Source organism: Hibiscus syriacus, unplaced genomic scaffold (genome assembly GCF_006381635.1).
Source record: "Hibiscus syriacus cultivar Baekdansim isolate YM2019G1 unplaced genomic scaffold, ASM638163v2 tig00110076_pilon, whole genome shotgun sequence".
In the NCBI taxonomy this organism is placed as follows: Eukaryota; Viridiplantae; Streptophyta; class Magnoliopsida; order Malvales; family Malvaceae; genus Hibiscus; species Hibiscus syriacus.
Window position 1 is genome coordinate 908013 of NW_024062586.1, and position 19606 is coordinate 927618.

At 34.8% G+C, this 19606-nt stretch overlaps 1 pseudogene; it reads left to right on the forward strand.

Moving 5' to 3' along the window:
* Window positions 1-1502: 1502 nt before the first annotated feature.
* On the forward strand, window positions 1503-3141 carry LOC120214588 (annotated as a pseudogene).
* Window positions 3142-19606: the final 16465 nt, after the last annotated feature.

Below are 19606 nucleotides of genomic sequence, written 5' to 3' on the forward strand. Positions count from 1 at the left end.
CAAAATTTGTGTATTTCTCTTTGGGAGAGAGTGTTCTAAAAAATTTGGGGTATAATTCTTGAGGGATTTGTAAGGTTACTCTTTGTCCTCAAAAGAAAGAAAAATTAGTGAATTGGTGGAAAATCCTTAGTGTGGATAGCTAAGGTAGTGGACGTTGACTTTTGTTGAGAAAGTCGAACCACTCTAAATTGTTGTGCAATTATTTTCTATTTTTTGCAAAAGCTTCCACCAAAATTTTAATTGCCAATTCACCCCCCTCTTGGCTATTTCATCGATCAATTAAGTCAACACTAGCCATCAAAGGATAAGAAGAATGACAAGTCATTTAATTGAATTCAATTGCATTTAGGTGATTGTTTTCTTTTAATTGCATAATATATTCTTTGAAAGGATGCTTTCATTTTAGTTCTTGGATTAGAACTCTATCGGTTTCTTGTCAGTCTTGAAGCCTTCCTCCATTTCATTTCTTCATAACGTTGGTTCCTAGCTCACCTATAGCTAGTGGGTGACGTTCAACCCTCTATCACTTTGATTCCATCTTTATATATTGTTGGTTCCTAGCCCCATATAGCTAGCAGGACATAATCCATAGTTTTTAATTCATCATGCATCTCCCACGCCATAACATCTTATACCTTCACCATAGTTCCATTATTTCCACACTATAAATTATTATCACCACTACACTTTCCCCACTTTCCTTCATTTCATTAAACCACAAAAACCATCAGTCTTCCATCACCTTCAAACCACTTTATCATAACCTACAACCTTTTATTTTCAATGTACTTATATCAATTTCTTTCTTATAACGTTGTTTGTACATTTTTAAACTTCAACCAAAGCACTGCGAAGTTCTTACTAAAATCACGATCGGGAAACATCGTGTATGACTCGGAACACATAACTGAGATCATATCAGTCAATGTGAACAGTTTCGGGCTCTTTAGCTTCCTCCATAGATTGGGTCAATTCTGATTTTTTGAATAAGACCAACATACCATATAGAACCTCTATTGCAGACTTTAGCACATATATCTCGGGCTCGAACTCGTGAAATGTGGCATAAGTATAATACATGCTTCAATAGTTAAGGTGTGCTTATATCTATCCTAAAACACAAGTTTTAATCCATCTTTTCTCTAACTTATTTCTATTAATTTTAATTAATAAGATGCTGACATGTCAACATCTTATTGGATTATTGATTTTATTAAATTTTATAATTAAAATTAGCATTAAATTAATATAATGGGTAAAGAATAAGGATCAAATGTGTTTAATATAGAAAATTTCCTAACTACCATATCAACAATTATGTTTGTAATTAACTATTGGTAGCTTGTTTGAAACCGAATTGAAAGTAAGGTTACCTATTTAACACAATTGTTAGTATAGTTATCAAAATAGAATTGAGTTGATAGTATAGTGACCTTCAGAGTAGATTAAACTATAGATAAATAAATAGGTGGCCATTGATGCTCGCACAGGCATATCCTTATCGAGAAGCACCCAAGCAGATGAGAGCTTTCAAGTTTCCTGCCTGGAATCGAAAACCACCATCACAAATGGTCTCTGCTTCACTAACACTCCTATCACCACAATTCTCATTTTCTTCGAAATCTTCATTAAAACTCAGAACAATCTCTGATGCAAACGATGCACCACCAATGCAAGAAAGCCTGAGCCTTATCGATAGTAAAAGGGGAGTCCAGAGGAGTGAGATTTTCATTAAAGGACTGGCAATGTTGCCGGCCGCCGTATTCGGCGGAGCTCCCATAGCAGAAGCAAGAGAAGTGGAGGTGGGGTCATATCTTCCTCCATCCGCCACCGACCCTTCTTTTATCGTCTTCAAGCCCTCCAAGAAAGATACCCCAGTAGGCGCAGGTATCCAGTCTAATGCAGTTGTTTCTACTGAAATTTTCAATTTTTTTTTATTTATAATCTAATCTTGTCTTATAAGTTTACACCTTTTAAAATTTTATAAATTTATCGTTTAACTTAAAATTCTGAGTCCTTCCTTGATTATGATGGTTGAAACTTTAGATATAGTTTTATTGCAGGAAATGTGCAGCCGTACCAGTTTCTTATCCCACCGACATGGAAGCAAGCTCGAGTGGCCAAGATATTGTCAGGGAACTATTGCCAGCCCAAGTGTGCGGAACCATGGGTGGAGGTGAAGTTTGAAGAATGAAAACCAGAGGAAAGTCCAAGTGGTGGCATCTCCTTTGATACGTCTAACGAACAAGCCTAATGCGTCGATCAAGGAAATTGGGGATCCCGAGAAAGTGATTGCCTCACTTGGTCCTTTTGTCACCGGCAATTCTTATGATCCCGATGAACTCATCGAAACATCGGTTCAAAAACGTGGACAACAGACGGTACGCACTACTTCATCTTCAACCTATTCATTATTTCATCTAATTTTAGATTACCATTTATTTAAGAATTATATATTCTAGAATCATAAACTAACCTTAGTGATGAAAAAATATTATTTTTCTAGAAGTTATAGGTTTGACTACTTGTGTGTCTGCTTGTAAGTGTTGTCTTGTCAATTGATTAAAAGTGTTTTAATTTTTTTTAAAAATTAAATATTCAAAACTAATAAATGGTGTTAATGGTAAAGAGAAGATGTTGATCTCTACAGAGTTCCTTGGTTCGAGCAACGACATATCAATAGATAAAAAATTTATGAACAAATATTATTTTATAAATATTATTTTATAATCACATTAAATACAACTATTAAAATGTGTGATCTCTAGAGAAAATAACATTTACTTTAACTATTAAAACTACTTGATGTGTTCTTGTAACTATTATTTTATGTTATGCAATAAGTAGTAAACATTATGCTTAATTTATAGATTACGTATATTAAAGATCTACATACTAATAGTGAACCACGTTATATCAAATATAATCAACTTTATACATTATTCTAATTGGGTTGTATAAATTTATGTCGTGGGTGTAATTCGATACTTGCGTAATTGTAATTAGTGTTTATTTGACTCATTCTAAGCTTGGTTTTGGGAGTACTACAAATACGTTCTTGAGACCATTTGCTCTAACGATAAGCAGTGGTCTACATCCCAGAAAACTTTAAAAGCCATGCTTGATTCATTTGAAGTCTAATTAATTTTACATTTTATAGAGAATGAAAGCCATAGAGGATGAATTACTTAATCTAATTTGTTGGAGAGGTCCTATTTGTGATGCATGTTGTCCTGTAATATTCTTGTAATCCGATCGTGTTCTTCAAATCATTTCATTGCCATTTTTTTTGAATTAATCACTGGTATCTGATCTATTGACCGACTAATCCAGATCGGGTATTACAGAGGCGATGGCGACCCTCTCAACCCAGTTTGCTCTATTCGTAAATACTAGGATTCGAACTCCTGACCTTGCTTAATGTCATTTCCATTTTAATTCCTTGTTTCTATCATTACATTGATCTCAATTTTTCTGAAAAAATTCTATACAATACTAGTGTATTATTAATTGATATTTTTACATTGTGGATGTACGTGGTAGCAACATTATCAATAATAGGCTCATACAACATTCTTGCTCGTGTTTAGGGACTCATGCCCTGTAAAAACATCTAAGCTAATACATCTAGTAAGCATTTAGGGACTCCTTTCTCTCGAGAGGGGAATCATATGGCATGTTCGACTCACCAGTGCCTCCACAAATCATCTAGCACCTGACCTATATGATATTAGATCTACAACGCATTTTGACAATGCGCTCACAACTTTCGATGCTATCGTGCGACTTACTACTAATGATTTGCCCACAACCTTCTCGGTGTAAAAGGATTAGACATTAACAATAAGCAACATTGACTCAAACACCTTAGAAACAAAATATGATAACATTAACAATCAGCATACTAATCCAAGTTCATACATAAAATTAACAAGAATCAACACTTAATAACAATCATCAATTAAGTTCAAACAAAAAAAGAAAAAAGGAAGAAAAAACTCTCTATGCCATCTCGATCTTCTTCTTGATTGCTCTCCTTTGCCTTCAATCTTTCCAACAAATCCCTGTCAAGAATTTGTCGTAACCGGTTTTCGTCCGAGCACGAATTTTTACTTGACGGAAAAGTAAGGTGGATAAATAAATGGTTTTTTAGGAAATGTTTTGGAGTCGCCATCGGCCTTTTGGGTTAGGTAGGTCGAATACCTAAAAACCATCTTTTAAAAGAGTTTTTAAAAAAATCAGTTAAAAGATAAACTGATATGCGTGTAACCAAAAAATCATTCTTTTTAGTAATAAAAAAGGGATTCGTGGTCGGTTACGTATGGGGAAGGATTAACACCCCACAACGCCCAAAATTGGTACCTACTGATTATAAATTGTCTCTAATAATAGAATTTAAAGAATTCGAATATAAATTTAATTTATTATTTTCTTATTCCAGATTCAATCAGATAATTTTAAAGGAAAAAAAAATTAAAATAATTTTTGAGATATTTATTTATTTAAAAATATTAGAAATGGCATATAGTTATTTTAAGACAACCCCTTTATTTAATATTAAAAAAAATAAAAGATGACAATTTTAAATAAAACTAAATTAAATATAGTATTTTATTTATTTAAAAATATCAGAAAAACACATCTAGTTACTTTAAGACAACCCCTTTCTTAATATTAAAAAATAAATAAATACTATTATTTAATTAAATATATTTATATGAAATAATAATTAAATACTATTATTTAATTATTGAAACATGAAGGGTAATAAAATAAATTAAACAAGTACAAAAATCAAGAAAAGTAAAATTATAGGATTAAATTTAAATAGCAAAAAACTTATGGTCAAAATGAAAATTATATAAAAATAAGTGATTAAATTAAAAACAAAATGGACATAATTAGTAATATCATATAATATAAATATTAACAATGTAATTTTACCATAAATATTAATTCGGGGTAAAAATAAAAATTATAAAAACCATAGGGACTAAATATATTATTTTACCCTAAATATATATAAAATACAGGTAATGACTAAATTATAAATAAATAAAATGTAAAGACTAAATTGAAATAATTTGAAGCTGATTGCAGTGACTAATTTGTAAAGAATAAAAACTTGGAGTGACTGCGGACGAGGTTTTCCCATGCGGGAAATTACATAGGTACCTTCCCCAAAATGGCATCATTTGGGGAGGGGTTTAAATACCCTTTTAACCGGCCCTTTGGAGCAATTTTTATCATTTTTCCTATTTTGTTCTCTCTCTAAGGAGAGAACACTCTCCCTTTTCTCTTGTCTTCCCTCACCGGAGGGAATGACGATCTCTTGCTAGCAGTCGAACGCCGCTGCCGGCCACGACTCACGGTGGCTAGAATTTGTAAACCTTATCCAAATCAAAGCCCCGATTACCCTAAAGCCAAATCTAGGGTTGCTATAGCCTAAAAAATCCCAAATCGTCCTAGATCTAAACTTGTTACCTTCGATATTTCGGTTTTTTGACGGCTCGTGAAAGTGTGTGGAAGGTAAGTGCTCTCAATCTCTTATCTTCCTTTCGTTTGCTGCGTTATTGATGGTTGTTGGTACGCTTGCTCTCAGTCGTCGTTGTTGTGTTCGTGGTTGCTCATGTTCTTGCTCTGTTGGTGTTTTATTTTTCAGGTTCGATGGCCATATAACCACCCTGATGCTTGCCTTGGACCGGTTACAAAGGGCGACCCTAGGTGAGTCACCAAACTATGGTGGTGACTCACCATAAGAAAGCAAAGTGGACGGCCTCTTTGAGTCTTCTGGAGGCTTCGACGAGGCGTGTCAGAGGCACCTGGCAGTGGCGTCAGTGAGATCGTGGAGTGAGGCGAGGATGGCGCTAGGGTTATGATTCCCTAGGGTTTTCATCTGGCTCATTAGTGGCCGTTGGATCTCCCTAGATCTAACGGCTGATATGGCTGGCGGCTGGGTGTTGAGATGATGGAAACCCTAGAAGGGTTCTACTGGGCCTAGACCGGGTTGGGCCTCTAGGTCTTGTAATTAGGACTATTTAATTATATTTTGGGCCTGTAATTATTATTTATTATTAATAATAATAATAATAATAATAATAATAATAATAATAATAAATGGGCAAAAAATTAGTATCTACAAATGCCCCTCTTTGCTCATTCTTGTGTTAACAAGAATATGGCAAAGACAAAAAAGACAATAAGTTTTTTCTCCATTTGACTTTTCTTGATTAAGATGGAAATGCTGATGTTGTTCTATCTCCTTCTGCGATAAAGTCAAGCAAAAGGTTCAATAAGTTCTTCAGAGTATGAACTTCTTCTTCCTCTTCAAATGCGTTTTTCAGATTATGAACTTCTTCTTCCTCTTAATATGAGTTCCTCAGACTATGAACTCATTCTTCCTCTTCAGACGAGTTCTTCAGATTATGAACTCATTTTTCATCTTTAGACAAGTTTTTCAGATTGAACTCCTTTTTCCTTTAGATGAGTTCTTCAGATTATGAACTCCTTTTTTCTCTTCAGACGAGTTTTTCATATTATGAACTCTTTTTCCTCTTCAGATGATTTCTTCAGATTATGGACCTCTTCTTCCTTCAGACGAGTTCTTCATATTATGAATTCTTTTTTACTCTTCAGACGAGTTCTTCAGATTATGAACTCCTTTTTCATCTTCAGACGAATTCTTCAGATTATGAACTCCTTTTTCCTCTTTAGATGAGTTCTTCAGATTATGAACTCCTCCTTCCTCTTCAGACAAATTATTCAGATTATGAACTCCTTTTTTCTCTTCAGATTATGAACTCTTTCTGCCTCTTCAAACTAGTTCTTCAAATTACGGCCACGACTCACGGTGGCCAGAATTTGTAAACCTTATCCAAATCAAAGCCCCGATTACCCTAAAGCCAAATCTAGGGTTGCTATAGCCTAAAAAATCCCAAATCGTCCTAGATCTAAACTTGTTACCTTCGATATTTCGGTTTTTTGACGGCTCGTGAAAGTGTGTGGAAGGTAAGTGCTCTCAATCTCTTCTCTTCCTTTCGTTTGCTGCGTTATTGATGGTTGTTGGTACGCTTGCTCTCAGTCGTCGTTGTTGTGTTCGTGGTTGCTCATGTTCTTGCTCTGTTGGTGTTTTATTTTTCAGGTTCGATGGCCATATTATAGCCCACCCTGATGCTTGCCTTGGACCGGTTACAAAGGGCGACCCTAGGTGAGTCACCAAACTATGGTGGTGACTCACCATAAGAAAGCAAAGTGGACGGCCTCTTTGAGTCTTCTGGAGGCTTCGACGAGGCGTGTCAGAGGCACCTGGCAGTGGCGTCAGTGAGATCGTGGACGTGAAGGCGACGGATGCTTGGCGCTAGGGTTATGATTCCCTAGGGTTTTCATCTGGCTCATTAGTGGCCGTTGGATCTCCCTAGATCTAACGGCTGATATGGCTGGCGGCTGGGTGTTGAGATGATGGAAACCCTAGAAGGGTTCTACTGGGCCTAGACCGGGTTGGGCCTCTAGGTCTTGTAATTAGGACTATTTAATTATATTTTGGGCCTGTAATTATTTATTTATTTATTATTAATAATAATAATATAATAATAATACTAATAATATAATAATAATAATAAATGGGCAAAAAATTAGTATCTACAAATGCCCCTCTTTGCTCATTCTTGTGTTAACAAGAATATGGCAAAGACAAAAAAGACAATAAGTTTTTTCTCCATTTGACTTTTCTTGATTAAGATGGAAATGCTGATGTTGTTCTATCTCCTTCTGCGATAAAGTCAAGCAAAAGGTTCAATAAGTTCTTCAGAGTATGAACTTCTTCTTCCTCTTCAAATGCGTTTTTCAGATTATGAACTTCTTCTTCCTCTTAATATGAGTTCCTCAGACTATGAACTCATTCTTCCTCTTCAGACGAGTTCTTCAGATTATGAACTCATTTTTCATCTTTAGACAAGTTTTTCAGATTATGAACTCCTTTTTCCTCTTCAGATGAGTTCTTCAGATTATGAACTCCTTTTTTCTCTTCAGACGAGTTCTTCAGATTATGAACTCTTTTTTCCTCTTCAGATGATTTCTTCAGATTATGGACTCCTTCTTCCTTTTCAGACGAGTTCTTCATATTATGAATTCTTTTTTACTCTTCAGACGAGTTCTTCAGATTATGAACTCCTTTTTCATCTTCAGACGAATTCTTCAGATTATGAACTCCTTTTTCCTCTTTAGATGAGTTCTTCAGATTATGAACTCCTCCTTCCTCTTCAGACAAATTATTCAGATTATGAACTCCTTTTTTCTCTTCAGATTATGAACTCTTTCTGCCTCTTCAAACTAGTTCTTCAAATTATGAACTCCTTCTGCCTCTTCAGATGAGTTCTTCAGATTATGAACTCATTTTTTTCTCTTCAGACGAGTTCTTCAGATTATGAACACCTTTTTCCTCTTCAGACGAGTTCTTCAAATTATGAACTCCTTTTTTCTCTTCGGACGAGTTATTCAGATTATGAACTCCTTTTGGAAATGTTTCAAAAAAATAATCTCAAGCGAGATAAATTGTTTTTTCAAAACATCCGGCACTGAAGGTCTTATGAATGACCCGGAGGCTTTTTGAAAACATCCTGCACTGTAGGTCTTATGGATGACCAGAAGGCTTTTAACATCTTGCACCGGAGGTCTTACAGATGACCAAAATTTTTTTTTGAAACATCCTGCACTGTAGGTCTTATGGATGGCCCAAATGACTTTTTGAAAACATCCTGCACTGTAGGTCTTATGGATGACCCGAAGGCTTTTTGAAAACATCATGCACTGAAGGTCTTACAGATGACCCGAAGGTTTTGTAAACATCATGCACTGAAGGTCTTACAAATGACCCGAATGTTTTGAAAACATCATGCACTAAAGGTCTTACAGATGTGGGAAATACTTTACTAAGTAAGAAACTTTGGAAATCGTTTTCTTACTATTTAACAATTCCATTTTCAAAAAAGATTAAATGAGAAACTTTGGAAATCGTTTTCTCATTTTTCCAAATAACTTGTTGATTGGGTAACATGTCCCATTTCAAAATAATGCTTCATTTTTGGATTGCGACCATTTATTTTTCATATGTTTGCCTCTCCTGATGTGATTCATGTACTTGAAATTTGAATTCTACCTTCTTCTTGTAAGGTATTTTGTCACCATGAATCTTCTTTTTTCATACTAAGATCTGTAAAACTTCATGTTTGAATGCAATCAAATATATCAATATAATTCATTTTCTATTATGCAAATGATGTTATTATGAATGCAAAAATGTTTATGCAATTCTCATTTGACTACAAAGTTGTGAACTCGGTCTTCCTTCACTTAGCTAAAATATCATTTAAGGCTGGCATTTCTAATGAACCATCTAATCCACTTGCATCTTTGTCTTCTTTGTTTCATTATATCTCAAAAGAAATGTTTCATTTATGGGTTTCTTGTCGTAATAAGAATTACAACCTTTTTGTCCCATTTTATCGTGGATAACCCCAACTTTCTTTGCTTGGAATTGTATAGAAATCCAATAAAGCTTTTATCTTTGAAAAGATAATCTATCATATTTGAAGAGAGAATCTATCATGTTTGTAGAGAGGATATATCATCATTGAAGAGAGGATCTATCATCTTTGAAGAGAGGACCTATCATCTTTGAAGAATGAATTTATCATCTTTGAAGAATGTAGATGTAGATATGCCAAAATCAGCAGAGATAAATTAAGAGAGTAGTATGTTCTCATTTGACTCTTGAAACACATCATAAGGATGATTTATCCAAATTCCTTTCATGTCTCCACATCTAATCAGATATCGAACAAGGTAACTTGGACCATATCATGTCAAGATGTTTAACAACCTATTGCTCAATCTTAGTTGGCTCCACTAGTTTCTTGTTGTTAAAATTCCACTCCCTTATGTGGAAAGAAATCTTCATCATATATCACTTCAAACCTTGGGGTTGAATAAAACTTCATCTTGGGTATAAGAATTGAAACCATATGATTGTAACATTAGTTCAGCACCATAATCACTGGTTCGTAAAACATCTGACACACATTCATCCATTCTTGTGGGTTATGCCCAGATGTTCGTAAAACATTTGACAACACATTCATCCTTTCCTATGGCTCTGTCCAGATTTCTCATTAGTGAAGCTCTTTGCATAGTGTTCAGAGCTTTTGTATGATGTTACAAAGACACCAAGAACAAAAGTCAGTGGGAATACAAATGAGATGTTGACGTGTTTCATGACCAAAAGGTTGGTCAAATTCACAAAATTATACTAGTACCAAATTGAATAAGAGATACCAACTAATCTTGATATCATCTTGGGAAAGGGAAAAGGTGATACCGATCATGTTTCCTTCCATAATAAGTGTTGTAGGAAGTAGAAACACATAAGTTATAGGAGCCATGTATAGAAGGAGGTTAATGGAATTCTTGCTGTTGTAGATGAAATGCACATAATAAAACCAAATGGATGAAAACTTAGTTCACTCCAACTGGTAATGATAACCCCGATAATAATGGGAATAAGGGTAATGTACATAAGCCGAGCCTCTCTCTTCAATGTCATCAAGTAAGAGAAATTTGTCTTGAAAAAGAGCTTCGTAGCCCTAACAATATGATTGAAACTAACTGCCAGGAACCTCAAAGAAATATTTCTAATCATCACCGATACACAAAAGACCAAATTCAAAGCCGAGATCTTGAGGAAGGATCGAATGGTCTGTATGAGGACCATCTTTATCCATGCAACCGTGATGTAGCTTAACAAAGAACACGCTGTCATGCGACACATGGTTAAGAAGATTGGGTATTTAAAACCATACTTGCTGAGTAAATATTTGTTCAAATCAATGATCTTGACACAGGATGATATGGGCCTTTAGTATGCCCCAATATTTGCTAATACAAACGTTCCAAATGCACCAACATTCCTGATTATGATTGAAATGGGCTTTCAGCATACCCCAACATTTGTTTTTTTTGATGTGAGCTTTCAAAATGCCCCACATTTCATACCGATGTGCTTTCAAAATTCCCCACATGGATCTGTCTAAAGTGGCCTTTAAAATGTCCCAACATTTACTAACGGTTCAATCTCAACGTCTGTTTGACTTGAATATCATGATCCCCACGAGGTCCAATTTTGACAATGCACTGTTATGGGTATTTGTGGCTTTACTCGTGCCCCAAATTTGTGTATCGTGAATACTCTAATTCTGGTTTCACTAAACAACAATGTTGTTAAGTAACTTGAAGGATTCTTCTTCATGTTATCACAAACTTAAAAAGTAATCAATCATTCTGACGGAAATGTCTGAGATATGTGCCTCTTCTGAATGAGGTGCCCATTGTTTTGATCTAGAAGGATTTAGTCGGACAGAGTGGTATAAATCGCTTGGTAATCCATTCCAGGCTGACACAATGACCTATCATCTTTTGGTTTTAAGAGACATGTTCCCTAGGGGTATCAATGTTCTGTCTCTTTTCTGTGGGATCGGTGGTGCAGAGGTTGACCTCTATCGGCTCGGCATACCTTTGAAAGCAGATGTGCAAGAACTGAATAATAATCGGTTGGAGCAATTGATGAGTACATTTGGCAGATTCGAACTTGATGTCAGTGGCATCCCGTGTAACAACCTTACTGGAAGAAATAAACATCATCGGGATGAACTACAAGATTTTTGTTGGAGCCTTTTCTTGCAATGGCTGCTACAACGACTTTCTTTTCTGTTTCTCCAAGATACGCACTGCCATATCCCACTCTTCCCGAAACATGGAAATGTTTAGTTGATGATAAAATTGATTATCTCTACTTTTGGAATCCTGTAACCAATAATACCCAATATGAAAGGTCTATAAGCGTAGAATCTATTCCAATATCCTATTATGTCCCTATAAGTTCTCATATTCAAGTTCAATAATCTTATGAAGAGCATAATGGACATAATACTGACAAATAAAATGATCGGCATGGAAGAGGCAACAATGATGTATGAAGACTTGAGCCAGTATCAGGGTATAACCAGAGTGCAGGTGGTGGACTTGTTCATTCCTATAATACATCTTAATGAGACTTGTAGGTCTGTGATTGGAGGATCTTCTATGGGACATGGATTGATGGTTGAGGAAAGTAATTTGTCTGTGATGCTTATCGCCATCGGTATGAGATAATTATCCCTTTGAAAGAGGATAATCTTTCTTGATGAATTGCTAATAATGTAACAGGAGATCTTTACAAGTTCAATTCTCCAGACTTTCTGGCTTCTTGGACCACTTGCTTTCAAGAATGCTTCATCATTTTGGCCTTGCTTATTCTTTTTCTACAATAGAGGTAGAATAGACAACAATTTGCTTCAAGGACCTTCCTTATTTGAGATTGTCCTGTTTGAAAATCGTTTTTCTCCTTTCTTTATCAAATAACGAAAGAATTTTGTAAAGTATTGCCCATTAAAGGTTCACAATAAAATCAAATCATAAGCATGAGTTCAAAGAATATCAAATACATTAATGCTCTTTAATGTTTGAGAAGTATAGTTCTTTGACAAGTATCAATATTTGGTTTGGTTTCGGGATGACTTTCCTATTTTCTATGGTTACATCTATTTAAGATGACACTTCTCTCTCTCTTTGTGAACTTTTCCACATGACTCACTTTAAGGACTTGGTATTTTAACCGGATACGTACAAAATGACGCAACTTGTGTAACCAATTAATATAATACTTCTATTTCAATTCTCTGAAATTTTCCATTGTGTAAGCTTTGTAAACTCTAGCAGAAGCAGTGCGAAAATATCAATCTAAAAAGTGAAGTTTCTGAGTGCTCGTGTGAGGTTCCTTAACCATTTAGTCCATCTTTATTTAGTAACGTTTTGCCATTTTGGCTAGCTGAATTCATCTTTATTGTATATGATAATATAATCACCTTTATCAAGCTAGTTGAAACTTATCCATAAAGCCGGGACGATTAACCAATTTCTCTAGAGGGATAGTTTTATTGCATATAATAGTATAACAACTAGTTGAATATTATCCATAAAGCCGAGGCGATTAACCAATTGCTTTAGGGGGATAACTCGAGTATAACATACTAGCTGAATATTATCCATAAAGTTGGGGTATTAACCAATTGCTCATAACATTACAAGCAACACAAATTTATTTATTGCAGAAAAGGCAGAGAAAGGAACAAAAAACATGTTCAAACAAGATGCTGAAAATAGAAAGGTACTACAGTGGTATATAATAACTTCCACTTGTTTTGTTTAGTTTTCTCTATCATTCCTCGAATATGAGTGTGTACTTGGCCCAAGATTTTCATCCTTATTTCCCACCTATTTCTTGATCATATCCTTTGGATAAACTTTCAGATAAATCTCTTCTTCGTACTGAGTAATCTCCATCATCATCTTTTTCTTCCCCGATTGGAAATTGGGCTCGATTTTAGATCCAAAACAACTTTCCTTGGTGATGAAAGTTTTGTCATGTTCTGAATGCTCATTACAACTATGGTTGGTGTAGTATTTACCAAACTCATTAAATTGCCTCTTGTCTCACTTGTTTTCAGAAAATCTGATGTCTGAGGTGTCTCGGGATACATTTCCCCTTTTTTAAACATATGGGTCAGTCTCGAATTACCTCTCCTTTACTTCTTTATCATTTATAATCAGAGAGGTATTGAGTTGAAAGTTTTATCCTTGGCTCAAGTACTTTGTTTTGTCTTCCCTCTACGGCATGCACTTCACTTTTTGATACTATCAACTCCATTTTGGGGTTTGATTCCAATTATTTGACCAAAACAGACTGATAATTAATATCCACTTCTATGATTCCTGAACCAAAAGGTCTTGAACTCGTCATTTGAAATTACCACAATTCTATCCTTGGAAAACTTTCAGATAAATCTCTTCTTCGTACTGAGTAATCTCCATCATCATCTTTTTCTTCCCCGATTGGAAATTGGGCTCGATTTTAGATCCAAAACAACTTTCCTTGGTGATGAAAGTTTTGTCATGTTTCTGAATGCTCATTACAACTATGGTTGGTGTAGTATTTACCAAACTCATTAAATTGCCTCTTGTCTCACTTGTTTTCAGAAAATCTGATGTCTGAGGTGTCTTCTGGATTACATTTTCCCCATTCCTTTTTAAACATATGGGTCAGTCTCGAATTACCTCTCCTTTTACTTCTTTATCATTTATAATCAGAGAGGTATTGAGAGTTGAAAGTTTTATCCTTGGCTCAAGTACTTTGTTTTCGTCTTCCTCTACGGCATGCACTTCACTTGTTTTGATACTATCAACTCCATTTTGGGGTTTGATTCCCAATTATTTGACCAAAACAGACTGATAATTAATATCCACTTCTATGATTCCTGAACCAAAAGGTCTTGAACTCGTCATTTGAAATTACCACAATTCTCTATGGAGTGTCCTCAGGATCTAGCATGATAGTCACAAGAGAGTTTCTCATTATACCAACTTGGGTATGGAAGCAATAAAGGCTTAGCTCGACATGGAGCAATAATCTGAGCTTGGAGCAACTTGTAATATAACTTGCTACATGACACCGAAGGAAAACGGGGGTAAAATCTCCATTGACATCACGGTCTCTTTACAATGGCTTACTTTGCTTTCTTGAAGACCTTGTGAACGATGACCAAAATGTTTGCTTTGAATGTTTGACTCTTGAACAACATCATGAGACAAACAATAATTTGAAAATTTCTCTTTCTCGACCAGTTTTAAGGAGTTTATGTTTCCCATCTTCAAAACATAGCAACCTTATACGATGAGGTTTTAGACCTTTAATTTTATAACCCTATAATTCTTCGTAGAGTGGCTAAACTCTCTAAAATGATAATTGCATGAATTTTTGACACCCTGCCAATCTGGACGCAAATAAGTATTAGGCCTTGGAGGAATTGGTGTTATGAGGTCATTTTCAAAGAGAAAAGGTAACAAGTCTGAATATGAGATTGGAATTGGAATGAGAGATATTATTTTCTTTTTGCTTTTCCTAGCTTTCTTCAATGGCTTTTGAACCTCTTCTATGCTTCGCTTTAACTTGATCTCTATCGCCTTTTCGGGGATCATATCTGATTTTTGGAGCCTTATTGGATTCCCATATTCCTTGATAAGTTTGTGGTTATTTGTTTTCATCGCATCAGCTACACCACTAACATTTATAATCCCTTTTAAATCTGTTACAACAAGTTTTTATAAGGGTTTCTCTCCATGGATCATAATATTCACCATATCTATTAGTTTTGTCATTTGCTCTCTTGAATCATCTTGGAATTTTTTTTCTTGATCCATCATCTCTTGTTTATGAGATGTTCTTGGAGTTTTTCGATTCTACCAACCCTTGCTAAAATCTCATTCATGGTTCTTATCTTTCTCTAGGAATACCAAGTTAGCTCCAATTTGATTTCAGAAATTATGTCATGGAATTCTCCACGAATTATTCCCATATTTTCACGATTAAATGAATGTAATATAGTTTGAAAATAAAAAAATTTCAAGTGCATGATGTTATATTGAAACTATAAATGTAACTATGCAAAGATGCAAATGTAAATGCAAATGCAAAAATGTGGTTGTAAAATGAAAATGCAAATATGCAAAATTCAAATGCATGTATGAAAAAGGTGTTATTCAAGAGTGACCATCTTAAAACAACATTCATTGAACACAAAAGTTTTGGTACATCAAACAAAACTTTGCATATATAGGGATAAATTTCACTCCTAAAAACTTTACACATAGGGGATAACTTTCACTCCTAACTTCTCCAAATACAATTTAGTTTCCATTCATGCTCAAAATTTGAGTTATCAATATGCTTCAATTCCTTGTAAAGTTAGCTAAGTCTATCACTTAAGAGCCATATTGCTTGTTTGGACAGCAGCTTCTTCCATGGCATTGTCTTTTTCTTTCATCTTCTGTGTCAACTCTCGGAGTTGTAGGCAATGTTGCTCATTCTCCGTTGTGAGGGAATCTTTATGGTTACGGAGTTATTCGACAAGATCTTCATGTATGTTGTAGCTCTTTTTTAGTTTGGTGACCCCTGTTATCCACTATTCTGGGGTATTTCCTATGCCACCATTTTGAAAAGCTTTACTGATCTTTTGGAAATCCTCACACATGGTTTTCATATTTGTACTTAATTTCCTTTTTCAATCCTTCAAATAACATACTTGAGCTTCATAAAACCTCTTTTATTCTGAATACCCCTATTGATACTCTTACCATTGAATACTTTTGGTATCAATCTAACAGGATCTTTGTGTGCATAGCCCTCCTCTATCCTCAGAGTTCCCTCAAGATGTCATTCCTTGGCTGCATCATAGTTTGCTTGATCATAAAACTTTTTGTCCATTTTTGAAAAGTTTTCAATTTGATGAACACTCTCTCGAATCAACACCTTCTGGTTTTGACATGATCATGCAATGCAAATGCAAATGCAAAAGAAATCAATATAAACAGATTAGAACAAAATAAAATGCATCTACAAAATAGATAAAAATAAGAAAAAAATAAAATTGTTAGTACCAATAAATGGAAAGAAAATATTCTACCTATCATGGTATAAATCCTAACCTCATGCTTTCTAGTTCCATGCTTTGTTTGGAAAAACTAACCTAACCGCATGATTACTAATTCGCATGCATAGAAAAAATAAATAAATAAACAAAAGTTAGAACTTATTTCTCCTTTGTGTATACCTACGGACAGAGTGTCAGTAATGTCTAAGATCGGGTGAATTTCTAGGGTTTATTATATGCAGGGTTTTCGGTTCATGAGTAAAGGTACTCGAATTGTCCTTGTTGGTGCTCCCTTAGGCTGCCAGACCCTTAATCCTAATCCATTATAGACTTAAGTGGATCGAGTTCAATTCGAGGGATACATTTCTCTATGCCTCACCCGGAGAATAAATTCTCATAAAGACATAGAGCATATGAATCCCGAAAGCTACTTGCTAGGTCTGACATAGAGAATAAATTCTCACGAAGACATCGCTTTCACTCCCACTTAAAAGGGAAAAGCTCGAGTATAAAGCTTATGTTATGCAATGCACGTGTTATGTGTGAGGAGAAATTTTTACACAAAAATTAATATATAATAATCAATTAAATACAAACATTAATATACAAGGGTATAAAATAAATTGAAAGAAATCAAAATAATCATAAATTAAATAAAATTGAATTATTAATTAATTATAGAGACAATATATAATTGAATTAGGTTTAACAGGGGTTCCCAGAGGAGTCGCCAACCTGTCGTAACCAGTTTTCGCCTGGGCACAAATTTTTACTTGGTGGAAAAGTAAGATGGATAAATAAATGGTTTTTTAGGAAATGTTTTGGAGTCGCCATCGGTCTTTTGGGTTAGGTAGGCCGAATACCTAAAAACCATCTTTTTTAAAAAGTTTTTAAGAAAACATCAGTTAAAAGATAAATTGATCTGCGTGTAACCAAAAATTCATTCTTTTTAGTAATAAAAAAGGGATTTGTGGTCGGTTACATTTGGGGAAGGATTAGCACCACCACAACGCCCAAAATTTGTACCTGTTGATTATAAATTGTCCCTAATAATATAATTTAAGGAATTCAAATATAAATTTAATTTATGATTCTCTTCTTCCAGATTCAATCAGATAATTTTAAAGGAAGAAAAAATATTAAAATAATTTTTGAGATATTTATTTATTTAAAAATATCAGAAATGACATCTAGTTATTTTAAGACAGCTCCGTTCTTTAATATTAAAAACTAAATAAATAAAAGATGATAATTTTAAATAAAACTTAATTAAATATAGTATTTTTATTTATTTAAAAATACCATAAAAGGACATCTAGTTACTTTAAGATAGCTCATTTCTTAATATTAAAATAAATAAATAAATACTATTATTTAATTAAATATATTTATATGAAATAATAATTAAATACTATTATTTAATTATTGAAACATGAAGGGTAATAAAATAAATTAAACAAGTACAAAAATCAAGAAAAGTAAAATTATAGGATTAAATTGAAAAAGTAATAAAACTTATGGTCAAAATGAAAATTATATAAAAATAAGTGATTAAATTAAAAACAACATGGACATAATTAGTAATATCATATAATATAAGTATTAACAATGTAATTTTACCATAAATATTAATTCGGGGTAAAAATAAAAATTATAAAAACCATAGAAACTAAACATATTATTTTACCCTAAATATATAAAACATACAAGTAATGACTAAATTATAAATAAATAAAATGTAAATACTAAATTGAAATAATTAGAAGTTGATTGCAGTGACTAATTTGTAAAGAATATAAACTTGGAGTGACCGCAGACGAGGTTTTCCCATGCGGGAAATTACACAGGTACCCTCCCTAAAACGGCGTCGTTTGGGGAGGGGTTTAAATACCCTTTTAACCGCCCTTTGAAGCCATTTTTCTCATTTTTCCTATTTTATTCTATGTCTAAGGAGAGAACACTCTCCCTTCTCTCTAATCTTCCCTCATCGGAGGGAAGACGATCGCCTGCCGGCAGTCGTACGCCGTCGCTAATGTCCGCCTCTGGCCACCACTCACGGTGGCCAGAATTTGTAAACTTACCCCAAATCAAAGCCCCGATTACCCTAAATCCAAATTTAGGGTTATTTTAGCCCAAAAACTCCCAAATCGGCCTAGAATTAAACTTGTTACCTTCGGTATTTTGGTTTTTTGACGGCTTGTGGAAGTGCGTGGAAGGTAAGTTCTCTTAATCTCTTCTCTTCTCTTCCTTTCGTTTGCTGTGTTGTTGATGGCTATTGGTATTCTTGCTCTCGATCATTTTTTTTGTGTTCATGGTTTCTCCCGTTCTTGCTCTATTGGTGTTTCATTTTGCAAGTTCGATGGCCATATTATAGCCCACCCCGATGCTTGCCTCGGATCGGTCACAAAGGGCGACCCTAGGTGAGTCACCGAACTATGGTGGTGACTGACCATAGGGAAGCAACGTGGATGACCTCTTTGAGTCTTCTGGAGGCTTCGGTGAGGCTTGGCATTGGAAAGTCACCTGGCAGTGGCGTCGGTGAGATGGTGGACGTGAAGGCGGTGGCCGCGTGGCCCTAGGGTTATGATACCCTAGGGTTTTCATCTGGCTCATCTGTGGCCGTTGGATCTCTCTAGATCCAACGACTGATATGGCTGGCGGTTGGGTGTTGAGATGATGGAAACCCTAGAAGGGTTTTGCTGGGCCTGGACCGATTTGGGCCTTTGGGTCTTGTAATTGGGCTAGTTTAATTGTATTTTGGGCCTGTAATCGAATCACCAATGCTTGTCAATAGTTTTTGAAATAACCATGTTACCACACAACGATAACATTGATTTTGGGGTAATGTATAATGGTTTGTGCCATTGTTGAACTCTACTTTTACCCTTCCATGGCAAGTTGATGGACTTGTGAAAAGAGAGCTTTACCCAAACTTATAGCGAACACCATGCCAGGCTTGAAACAACATAATCTTATTCCAAGGATTATGTAAAAATCAACATGCATAAAAGTTGGGACAAATATTTTGTGTC